The 12,898-nt window shown below is 40.5% G+C and overlaps 1 protein-coding gene across 2 annotated transcripts in view; it reads right to left on the reverse strand.

The window, feature by feature from the left end:
- The window catches only part of camkk1a (calcium/calmodulin-dependent protein kinase kinase 1, alpha a), a 59,610-nt gene extending 47,490 nt beyond the window's left edge, over positions 1-12,120 (reverse strand). The window contains exons 1-2 of one of the 2 annotated variants that reach the window (XM_044041457.1): positions 11,717-12,120; positions 97-173 (exon numbers count right to left, since the gene is read on the reverse strand). The gene's annotated coding sequence lies outside the window, so the exon portion shown is untranslated. The remainder of the gene's footprint in view (positions 1-96; positions 174-11,716) is intronic. The other variant, XM_044041458.1, reaches the window with a different exon arrangement.
- Between the last annotated feature and the right edge of the window lie 778 nt (positions 12,121-12,898).

Here is a 12,898-nt window from a genome sequence, read left to right on the forward strand (position 1 = left end):
CACTGGCCGCCTCAGGCAATAATAAGTCTGGGATTAGACAGGATATAAGAGCGCAAACTGGCAAATGGATGAGCCAATTATTTCTCCTCTACTCACTCAGACAATTAGGTTGTAGCTTCCAGTGTGTCTGACCCTTCCTGGAATCCAAGAAATGTCACCTGACGAAGGTCCCTCTGACAAAGATAGACACACACACACACACACACACAGAGATTACAGGCAGATCTGCAGATCTGTAATTAAAAAGGACTGGCTATATTTCCAGTCTGAACGGGCTTCAGTGGTGGCTCCACCCTTCGTCTTTGTGACAATACTGAGGCTGTCCGGGTGCTGGATGTGCAACTACTTGATGATCTATTTTTAGAAAGTGTTGGTGGCACTGGGCTCAGGCTGGAAGCGGTGGCAAGAGAGACTACAAAGTTCAAACAGAGAGAACATGCGAATATGTTAAAAATACATGCAGCAGCAGCATCAGCAGCAGCGCACCTCTTCTACCAAACGACCCAAAATTCCGAAGTGAAGCTACGTAAAAGCACCATAAATCTGTGATGATGTGAACCCGCAGAGGATTAGACAGTGCTGACAACGAGAAGCCATTTATCTTTTCCCTCGGGATTGATGCTGAGTGCCAGCTAAATCTCTCAGAGAGGCAGAATATGCCAGATATCTTTATCCCCTGCATTAGCCGTTACACCTCAATCCCACTGGGCGAAAAAAACAACAAAAAAAACTCCTTTAATCCCAGGTTTAAACAAGTTGACCAGCAGGAACGTCTTTATTTGGCATTCACTCCAGGAACAAATCACTCTAGAATACACATTGGGTTTTATCAGTTTCAGCTCCTCAGTGGGAACACACGACCCGGGTGATTGCTCTAATGCAGGGGCCTCAAATTTAAAGGACCTGGGGGCGACATGAGCTTCATGTCTGTTAAGTCAAGTGGAAAAAAGCAATTGCAGTGGTAGACTGAGTCGTCTTTCAACTTGAAGGTTGTGTGTTTGATTCCTGGCCCTGCTAGTTTACATGATAGCTGATGTGTCCTTGGGCCAGATACTTAACCCCACGATGCTTCTGATGGCTTTGCCTGTGGCGTGTGAAGGATGTTTTTTTTGTGTAATTCACAAAATCAATCTATAAAAATCAAAGATTAACATTTAAGTGGTGGCGGGCCATGTGTAATTGAGTGAAGGGCCACATGTGGCCCACGGGCCGTGAGTTTGAGACCTCTGCTCTTGTGTCTTCAATTTTGACCGTGGTGGAAATTCTGGCATCATTTCTGGCACAATGCTGCAACGCAAATTCATTTATTTTTTTTCATCTTACTTTTTTTTCTAGACGTATTATGGTCCGATTTTTGAATGAGGGACCAAAGTAAAAGATAGAACATAGTCATTACAAATGTGGCGGCGGCACCTTGTACTTCGTCCTCTGACTCACTTAGTTTCCGGCGTGCATGTGACGTAACATTTCATGTTCTCAAATAGCAACCGCTAACCAAGAAGGTGCTCTAATGATCTAATGAGCACAATTAGTCACATAATTACATTGGATGTGTTATGGCCAGTTACTCTGAAGTTCCTCCGTGACCTGCTTTGACCCTGGATGTTATTCCCAAAGGAGCAGCTCTATTATCTGTAGTGAGCTCCCTCTCTCCTTCAGTGCAAAATACACTAAACAGCATTTTATGAAAAAGGTAATCTGTGTCTTACAGTATTTAGAAAACATCAATAAAACTAAAAAAATACTGATTTTGTTGAGGCGGCATCACTGGAGATAAATATATAAGCATCTGGATTATTTGGAAACAGAGAGAGCAAACCTGTAACTCTCACAGAGATAAAATCAGATTCAGTGTTGTAGGTTTCTTTTTTTTCTTGTTTTATTCGGGGAAAGGTCACAGAGGAGTGCGGAGGCATCACTGTGGTGAAGCTGCTGGTATTACATATAAAGCCGATGTTTGGACCAGCAGCTCTTTGATGACTCACTCTCATAATCTTACTTACTCCCTTTAGACAGAATTATCTGTACATGTTTTGCAGCTCATTTGAATAAGAATATTGACTTTTAGAATTATTTTTATAAAGCAGAAAATATTTGTAGATTTAAGACAAACAGCATTTTTGCACCTGTATCTATTTATTGCAGTTTTCACATCATCAACAGTTTTTTTTTTTCTAATACGGCTGCACAATTATTAAATAAAACGATTGTTAATCAATTACTAAATTATCTTATATTTTTATAACAGATTGGTTTGAGTGTTTTCTGACTTTTCAGCAACTTAAATGTGAATATTATAAGAAATAAATCATTCAAACTGTGGGCAAAACAAGATGAAGACGAAAACCATACTTTCCAGGTTGTGGTTAACACAACATTTCAACATTTTTAAACATAAGGAATAAAACTCCTTATATGGACATCCTGGGGGTGTGTGTTTATAGGTCACATAATCAGGCTTTTTTAGTAGTGATATAAAGTACCAATAATTGTGCAGAAGTTTTCTTTGCCTTTTGTTCATGAAAACAAGCCAAGTGAACTTTGAACTGCGACGTATTTCCAAATTTCACAAATTCATTCCAGTTTTAAACATTTTGAGTAATTTTTGCTCTGGTGTGTTATAGTTTGTGAAAATGATTGTCTAGGTTGTGCTGAAAAAAAAAAGAGGATATAAGACACTCAGTATTGCACATTCTTCTTAAATACTGTACGTTTAAACATTCTACTTATTTCTTCTTAATAATAAGATCACTCAGCATTGGCTTCCTTTTTTTTTTCCTGGCCCTTATGATTTATTTATTCTCTAAATCTAATCACGCTTAAGGTCAACAGTGAGAGAGCATTACAATTCACCTCCAACTTATTTGCAATTTCATGCTGTTTAATCACTTCGCCACTGATGTGCAAAGGTCATGATGCTGAGCTCAGACTCCAGGACTTTCAAGCACCTGACTGAGAAGCAAAGGCGAAAAACTGGTCTGGTCAGTACTAACGAACGATTTGGGGGAAAAACCTAATTAAAATGTTCCGCACATATCTTGGTGTATGAGGTTCAGTGTAATTTCTTTAAAAAGTCATGGAGCATTACCAGGCATCACTACCAAAACAGCAACTACAGTACATGTATGAGTCATTTGCATGGAAGACACAAAACTGTGTAAATGTCTTACACCATTAGATTATAATAACCATACAGTGTCGGGCTGGCCGATATTATTCCATATCGATATAAATCCCATTAATATTCCTGGTAAGGCTGGGCAATATGCCTTATACATGATATCTCAATATTTTTAGACTATATCCCAAATTAGAAAAGATACATGGTGACATAAAGCTGCACACAGATGTAAATACACTCCAGTAACATACTGTATCTACTGTTTACTTATTTCCTTTAATATTAGATAATACTTGAGTTATTAGGGTCTGAGCACACTATTTAAATTTTTTTATTTACACTGAAGGAGTTATTATTATTTCTTTGGCTTTTTAATGTTAAATATTTGCGTGTGTTAGAAACAATGAAATTGCCTATAAATTGGGTCAAATTCTGCTACAGCACAAATAATTAATTATTAATTTATTAAAGAAGCGTCACTAAGTGACTTCTTAAAATATAATTTTGTCAATTCCATGTATTTGTAATCAATATAATATATAATATTTGATTTATGATATTTAGTGTATTTCCTTCATGTATTACATATAATAAATATAATGATTATCAATGCAACAGCCTTTAGATTAAAACCAGGAAAGTCGAAATCTAAGACGATATTTTGTTCAGCTTTAATACAGTCTTATTATAACTATACAGTATCACCTCGGAACACATCCAGAGGAAACTTGTATGCAGTTGTAAAATGACATATTTTTCCATATACAGGTTAATGTAAAGTAAAGTAAAGTATATAGTGTGACCTACCCTTACACTTGAACAATAGAGTGACCCAGACGATTACTGCTGAGGTGAAACAAAACAGCCAAAGAGACAGACAAAGAGACGAGACGTCATGTGTGGGTATTTAATCACATTTGAAATTCGAGCGAATATTCTCCTCCAGAGCCTGACGCGACCCGGTTTCAACTAAACCCAGCTTTATATTTCCCACAGGATCACAATTACGAAACACAGTGATGTGCTAGTATCATTCTTCTTCTTCCTAAAGCAGGAAGGAGCAGATTATTCCTCAGTAATACAAGAATTTCAGGCATCTGGGTCTTGAGCCTGTTACTCCCCTCATCAATAATGTTACCGGCAGCACTGAGGTCTCTAATTCCCCACCCTGGTGCAAGCTACAAAGAGAAAATGTAAGGCTGGGAGCAGAGAGCAAAGTCTCCAGAACTGTAATGGACTTGAGGAACAGTTTGCTCACAGAAATAGAGGCAGCTTTCTCACAAAAAAAGAAAGGACAGTGCTGATGTCAGCTGGCCTGGGGTCAGGTTCTGCTTTTTAAATCCAATCATCCACACACAGAGGTTTCTATTTCGACTGGCTTTTAGCATAAAATGAAAACGCATGTCATACACTGCAGAGAAGCTGAAGTGAGGAGGACTCGGCAGAGGTTTGTGCTCCTTCTCTTTAGCTGGCAGTGCTCGCTGAAATCACAAACCTGTCTTTGGAGCCATGAGAGCACAATCCTCCCCCAACACTGTCACTGTTAGGAAGACAATCTGCCAGAGCCTCCTACACCATCACTGCACACACACTTAGTACTAGAAGAGCAGTTTCTTTCATGTATAAATGACCGGCTTTTTTTATATTGCTACTGCACAAAAAGTGCTGGAAGAGATGTTCCAGCACACACAAGGGGCCAACACTGCGGTCAGTGTTTATATCTGTGCAGCGACATGTCTGTGTCTGTATATAATCAACACGTTTTCTCCACATCATCATTTCAAACCATGCAGTTGTGGGTATGTTTCCTTTCCTATTTCCTCTCCTAGGTGTGTAACTAACATAATATTCTACTTTTTGATTCCCCTTTACAGTAATCCACTTCTAAAAATTGAAAAAAATGTATTGTGAGATCAAGATGAGTGTATATGATGAATTGGTGGCATTATGCGAATGACGTGATTTTTTATGTCCATGTTTAAGACCAAAAACTATGCGCAAACACAGTTATAAAAAAAATAGACACAGAAATCACAAAGGCTGGTGACATAATAGTCGATTTAGGTGTAAACAGACGTTATTACTACTGTTAATTAGCAGACCATTATACTATGTGGTTAGGTTGGCAAACTACAAATACCTCTGTGAGTGTGTGGGCATATATTAAAAATAACAGGAAGTGTTATTTAAGCTCAAAGCACTACCTTTCTCCACATTATGCAGAAAGAAAGCCATTACTGTGTGGAACAAGTGACAAGTGACCTCACAGGAAAAAGCTGGTGTCAGTGTTTTCTAGGCGTTGAACTTATTTGGTTCATTCTTGCACGTCAACAACAGCGGGGGGAATTGAACCTGCTCCGAGCGACAAGACAAACAAGATAGAATCATGATCTGTAAAAACTATTTGTATTATATCCACCGACAAGTTGTACGACAGAGAGCAAGAGTCAAAGTTGCAAGACACACGAAGATCTGTTATCCTGACAGCAGACAGAACAAAGTCATTAATGAAACGTGAGTGCAGCAGAGACTGTCACCACTTCCAGAGATACCTGATGTGCAGATGAAACAGACATTCCTCTTCACACTGCTCTGGAAGTTTTTACTTATAGACCAGAAAAACAATAGTTTGGAATCAGTTTTTCGTGTCTAGAGCCGACAATTTGGCAGTCGAAAAGAACTGCAGAACTGGTTCCAGAGAGGGCACTACCACAGAACTGGTCCTGAATCCGCCTCAGGTAGAAAAGGAGCTAGAAGAGATTTTTTTCTAATTGTTTAAGTGAGGGTGCAATCAAATTAACCATACAAACCCAGCAGGTCCGTCAAGAACAAAACAAAAGGAAACTGACCTCTTTAAATAAACGTGTAAGTGATGAACTGGTGTAGGCTCTTCTTCGTGCTCTCCTTGTTTATGCTGTTTTTTTCACGCCCAGCCTAATGAGAACAGGAGTGTAAGTGGGGTGGAGAGCAGGTTAGCATTGGGATGAGCTTAACTAAAAGATCTGAGAACCCCCCCCAGAGTGCGAGCGCTGAATAATGAGGGCATGCATTCATGTATCCGCTCTGAACACCAAACAAAACCTCACTCTCATTTCAAGTTTCCCAACCATTTTCAGTGGAGTTAACATTTGCATCGTGTCTGGAACATGATGCAAACGTGTGAAGGGAACGTTCAAGGTTGTCAGTGTATCCTAACCATACGACGACAGTCATCATAGTAGATTTAGTTATGTGCTAAATGCACACCTCGCACAGTGACACAACCGCAAGACGTTCTACAAAATATCCGCACTGTTTGACGGGAGCTGCGTTATGAAGATGTCAAAGCTCCTCTACTGATCTCACTGCTTAACCAAGAGACGTCTGCCTCTGGCTGATGTCAGCAGTGTTTGCACGCATTCAAGTCATGCTTGGAAAGAAATGAGAACCATGAGGACTCAATTGCACTCTTGCCACTTCCTTCCTCAGCACTCTGTTTCCTGTCTTCTCTCTAGCTGCTTTGGCTGAGGGGAAGAAGAGACTGTCACTGACACTGGGAGCCTCACGATACATCGTTTACACCCCAAGAAGTAGTAAGTGGCACTTATGCTGATGTGAAGCCACAAGGTTACAGAATGAAGAAAAGAAAATGAAATAAATTAAAAGATGCAACAGCATTCACTAACTGACCTGCGTGGTTCTTTATCTTTATCATTTCTTTATGTCTTTATGGGAGAAGAATATTTGTTATTTGTCGCTGACCCACACATCAGAGCACATTCGGGGCTGTTTCCACCAAAGAGGTGGCAGATGCAGTGCTAATGGTGCAAACAGAAGCACTACAGCAGCTTCCAGGCTTTCATCTTACAACCTGGTAGACATGAAATAAAAAGCTCTCCATGGGGCTGAAAGTCTCAACATCACAGACTGCAAAACACACCTGAAGAGAGTTGTCTTACATCTGAAGGAAGCTATTGAAGCTATGAAAGTATTCACACTGCTCTCCTGGAATCGCTTTTTTCAAAATCACTCATTAAGGTTGCTGTCAAATAAAGACTAATGCCACTGCAGTGCAAGTTACAGTCTTTACAGTATTTATTGCAGCAGACCGGGTTTACACAGCTATCCTTGTTAGGACTGGGCACTGACCTCCAATCATATGGACAGCCTAAACAAAGTTTTATGTCTAACCCTAACCTTAATCAATTACTCAGAAATGAGGTTCTGGTCTCCATGAGGAATACTTGTCCTGACAACTTTTCTGTTTATGCCAAAACAGGTCCTAAAGAGGTAACAAGTACAAGTGCACACTCTCTTTCCCTCTCTCACACACACACAGACACACAATCAGAAGTGCAGCCTCCTGATGATGAACGCTTGGGGAATTCTCCCTCCAATTCCACATCAAACAAATATACATCTTTTAGTTCTGCGATGAAGATAAGCACTTACAATCACATGTAGCTCTACATTGAGTAAAATCTATTGCTGTGAGGATAGAAAAGAGAGAGACGTTGCAACAGAAGAGGCAGAGCATGGAAGAGAAGCACCCACCAACCAACCAACAACAGATCAATCCTGCAGCACAGGTGCTCCCTGGTGAATCCACTCTCAGGTTGGAGCAATGCTTAAAATAATATGGGTGAATGATGTCCAGACATGCATGCCATTTATTTAACACACTAATTTAGTCACAACACCGCACACACACACAAACACACAGTGATTGAAAATTGAATATTGTGACTGAAACCAAATGTCACAAATGCACCTGACCTCATCTGCTTTTCAAACCAGTTCAGACTGAAGCACTGGTGGATAAACCGGCCGTGTGGCTTCAGTAAAAGTAGCCGTGTAGTAAGATATGGACTCTAGTGACCTATAGTGACCTCACAAACACACTTTTAGAAAGAATACTACTACCTTCATTCACTTCATCTCAAAAATGCACCCTAGTTGCTCGTCATTTCTTTTCTATGACTGTGCTTCATGTTGTTCTTTTGCACACACGCTCATGAAAAATTAGCATGACTGCATCTGACAACATATGCATCTATCCGAGTGCGTGGACATGTGTGAAACCGTACGTGTATGCATACTGTGTATCGTCATGCTCCGATAGGAATATGAATAAGAGAACGTGTGAGAGAAGCCGACAACTGGAGAACAGTTGCAGTTAGTAGGAAGAATAAGGCTTTAATATGAATTTGTTACATCACATTGTTACTGGGTGTCCATGTGTTCACCTGCTTGTCAAAGTAGGGGCTGGGTCATACTTTTCACATACATGTCTGCACTGAAATCTGTTAGAGTCTGCATGACATGCATTTTGCCATCTGCCCGTGCGCACACACACACACACACACACACACACACACACACACACACACACACACACACACACACACACACACACACACACACACACACACACACTCCAGTTGGATTCTGTGTGGACCATATGCGCCAAATGCACATGCTCCCTGTGGCACAAGCACTTTCCAATTCAGTTGGTGTCACAGTTGGTGTTGTTTTGGTCAAAAGAGACAACAAAGACGACGGCAACCATGGAAACTTGAAGTACATCTGTAGCCACACATTTCTGTACACGACGGCACTCAAAGAAGACAAGAAAGCGCAGATGAGGGCGGCGAGAAATTGCCGTCGCTGGAGTGAATTGTGGAGATATGAATGCATGGAATGCTAGAGGGACATGGACTGTCATTATAGTGGGCACATAGGCGCATGTGGACATTTGAAGCGGCTAAACGTGGATGTAGAATGCGGTGAGTAGGGGTGGGAATCACAGGGTACCTCACGATACCAATAATATCACGATACAACGATTCTGTGATTATCAATAGTATCGCAAGACAATCGTACAGAGATGCATCATGGTATCTGTCTAAACTGAAGAAAACAAAATGTCAGTGAAAAGTGAAAAGTGCAGGATTTCTCTATTTATTTATGTTAGAGCAATATTGCCAAATCAATATTTTGACCCAACCCCCAACATCGAAATACAACTGTGAAAATAAATGGCATAAACATTCTCCAGCCTTAGCCTAAATAAGAAAACATGCACAAATCAGACCGATTAACTCCAGTCATTACATTAATGTTAACTTATTCTCTAAACTTTTTTTTTTATATATCCTTTATTCCAAATGGTTGTAATAGTAAAAGCTCATTGAGATTCATAACTCTTTTTTCAGCAAAACAAACTAACTGCCACACACAGGAAAACCACAGCAAAGAATACACAATCAATTATGCGACATGTGCACTTTCCAAAGGATCAACAACATCAACAACATGGTCACATTCATGCTGTATGGAGGAAAAACTAGTGATTCAGACTATTAATCTTTTAGGAACATTTTTTACTGATGTTAAATTCAAGACTTATCAAAACAGACCGTCATCCCCCTGACAGTTCAAGGTTTCACTTTCCAGACCACTCACTGACCAACCTCTCTGCTCTGACACTGCAGTTATACCTCAGTGTGCATCACAGCCCTAGTTCTGGCTTTCTGGACACACTATGCAGATAGATTCATCAGGCAGGTTTAAGAGCTGAAACACTGCAGTCCTTTGTTTCACGTCCTTCAGGTACCGCGCAGAACCGGCGGTGGAAGAAGCGATACAATGTGAACCCATCCAGATTCTGTGCCTCGCGACGGGATTGAAAGAAGTTGTGAACAGTGAGCTGTGAAGCCACTGTTCAACGGCAACAGACAGCAATGTAAACCACAGAACCAAACATGTGTTTGTGTGTCTTTTAAAATAGAAATCAGAGCTCAACGAAGAGAAAGCATTTAACAAAGAAGAAGGCCTTGCCAAAAATAACATCAGTCGCATGGTTCATTTGTTTGAATCTGAGATCAAGGGAACGTCTTTCGCCAAAAAAAAACAAACAACCCAACGGCCTTTCATTTGCAATTTCTGTTCTCTGAAGGAAATGGAACCAGCAAATGATTGCTATGTTTCCTCTTGGTAAAGCATAATGACTCAACAAACAGTCACAAATGTTGATGGTGGTTTTTTCTATTCACAGACTGGTCAGTGAATCAGGAAGTCCTGTGTTTAGCTTCCTGCAATCATTGGTAAAGAGCAAACAGCAGAGAATCCCTGAGAAGGACCATTTAAAGCTCAATAGTGTACTGTTAAACGAAAATATACAGTATAAACTGTACACTGCCAGCCAGGCCTGAACAGAAATGTCACATATTCTATTCAGGGCATGGTTCTGGTCTGTGGTTGCTTCTAGGTTCTACAAAGTTGTAAATCCAAAAGAAAAATGACTGCATGTCCAGGTGTTTTCAACAATATTCCAAGGATTCCAAAAATGTAATCAAGCTGGAAATGTGAAAGAGTGGTGCGAGCATGAGACATCGTTTTTCACACACAGATCGGCCAGCACAGAGTCCAGAACTTGACCCCATTGAGAATGTTGGGGAAATTCCTGAGAGGAATTTCACACAGCGGGTCCATCTCCATCAGAAATACAAAACCATGGGGAAAAATGAATGCAACTGAGGACTAAAACAAACTGCGTAAGCTTTATCAAAGCGTCTGGTACACAGTGCCGGCACTTCTTAATTTGATCTGTCCAATTCATTATGACGGCCCGGAGTAATGAGACTTCTTCCGGAGAATTCTTGCCACATTTGTGACAACATAACAAAAGGACGCCAAAACGTCTGCTTAAAGTTGAAATCATTGTTGGAAACATTTAAGAAAATCTAAATATACAAGTTGGCAAAATGTGTAACACAAGTCCAGTTTTAAGGTTTTTTTTTTGTTTTTTTTTTTAAAGTGAATCAAATATTTCAATAACTAGATGTTGTGAGCATCATTAACATCTTCTGGGATCTTTTATTTAGCAAAGATTTTGATAATTTAGTGATACAAACATACACACCCCATATGGATAAAGGGAGAACTGGCATTTATTGTTTTCCTCAGCATATCTTGGTGAATACATGTCGTATTCCAAGTTTTCTTGTCTTGGCGTAACTTTAAAGCGCGATAAAAATCGGATACATTATTATTGTTATTAATATTATTATTATCACTATTATTATTATTATTATTATTATGCAGTTCAAAGAGAGTGTGATAAGAGTGCGATAATAATAATAATTTTCACGATAATTATCGATATTGACAGATCTGAAAACGTCTTATACGGTTATTATCGTCCAGTACCAAGTTAAACCGCTATACAAATATTGTCAAGCATCATCTATGAGACAGCATCACTGGACGTGGCAGGTGCACGATGACACACACACACACACACACACACACCAGTGACCAGTATTGATGTTTCACGGTGTAAAGGGTCACGCCTTCGTGCACGCGCCTGGGAGTGTGTGTATGTGTGTGTATAAAGTGAAAACGCACAGTAATAAACTGCAGAGGATGCAATTTCCTGACGTGAGCGCGTCTGAGCAACAATAAAACACGTGCAGCTGTGGCCGCGCAGGAACATCCATCAGCTTTGTTTTCCCGTATTTACACAGCAACCACTGAGGAGAATTTAAACCAAAACCCCGCACAACCCACGATGAAACAAACACGCAATATCAAGATCTTAAAAGTTTCACTCACCCAAACGCGAGATCGGGTGTGTTTGAGTCCCTCTAATGCTCCATGTTAAGGGATCGGGAGCGGGAGTGGGAGAGGGAGAGGGAGGGATGTCCCGTACGGACGCGCGGTGTCTGTCGTGGATTCCCTCTGACAGACAGGCATCCACATCCACATCCACACACACGGGCTCCTCCTCGGCTTAGATGTGTGGCAGGATCAGCTGCTGACCCGAGATGTGTCCCATCTCACACACCCTCTCTTCCGGAAAACACTACACTCCAATCCACGCTGCTGTGTGTCTCGAGCATAGTGGGAGGAGAACCCAGCGGCTGACTGAGTGTCTGTGTGTCTGTCCTGTCCACAGATGTTGTTGCAGCGCTGCAACGCTCACATACACTTACTTACACACACACACACACACACACACACACTGGGTTTTTTTGTCGCATCGTCGACCACGCACTCACCACCACTCACTCTCTCTCTCTCTCTCTCTCTCTCTCACACACACACACACACACACAACCCCAACTTTTATTATTCCACCATGGAGGAGTCTGTGGGTCCTAAAGCCCGCTGTGTATGTGTGTGCAGCTTAACCAATGTCCCGCCATCACCGAGCCGTCTATAACACGTCATTTGTGTTTGTATCATGGATTAAATGAGACCGAATATTTTAGGACAATAGTTTTGTTTTGTTTTTTATTTTTAATTCTGCTCCTCCGGTGAAGTTGAGCATGAACAGAAAGTGAATGTATGTGGAAACGTGTGGCTATAGTGCCTCTAGCGGCCATGTTCAGTATCAGAATCAGAACCTGTTTTATTTCAAACACAGTGTGTTTGTTCTGATTTGATGCTGTGCTTTTCAACAGTGATTTTTGTTGAATGTTTGACAAGGTATGTGAATGAAATACTGAGAAATACATGGACAAAGATATCTTTAGACATCTAAATAGTGTTGAGATGAAGTTATTTGGTTTTATTTTGGAGTTGAAGATTGCTTATTCAGTGCACATTTGGGCAGCTGTTCCAAATGATCAAAACCAAAATCATTAAACTGGTTTACTTGTTGAATTGAAGCTCAGTATCACCACACTTAGTGCTTCACTTTCAATACAAAAGTGCAAATGAATACTAGACTATAAGGTAAAAAAAACCTAAACTATAGTGACACGGGTTTGGTATAAATAACACAACTGTGAG

The sequence above is a fragment of the Solea senegalensis genome, linkage group LG13 (assembly GCF_019176455.1).
Source record: "Solea senegalensis isolate Sse05_10M linkage group LG13, IFAPA_SoseM_1, whole genome shotgun sequence".
Taxonomy (NCBI): Eukaryota; Metazoa; Chordata; class Actinopteri; order Pleuronectiformes; family Soleidae; genus Solea; species Solea senegalensis.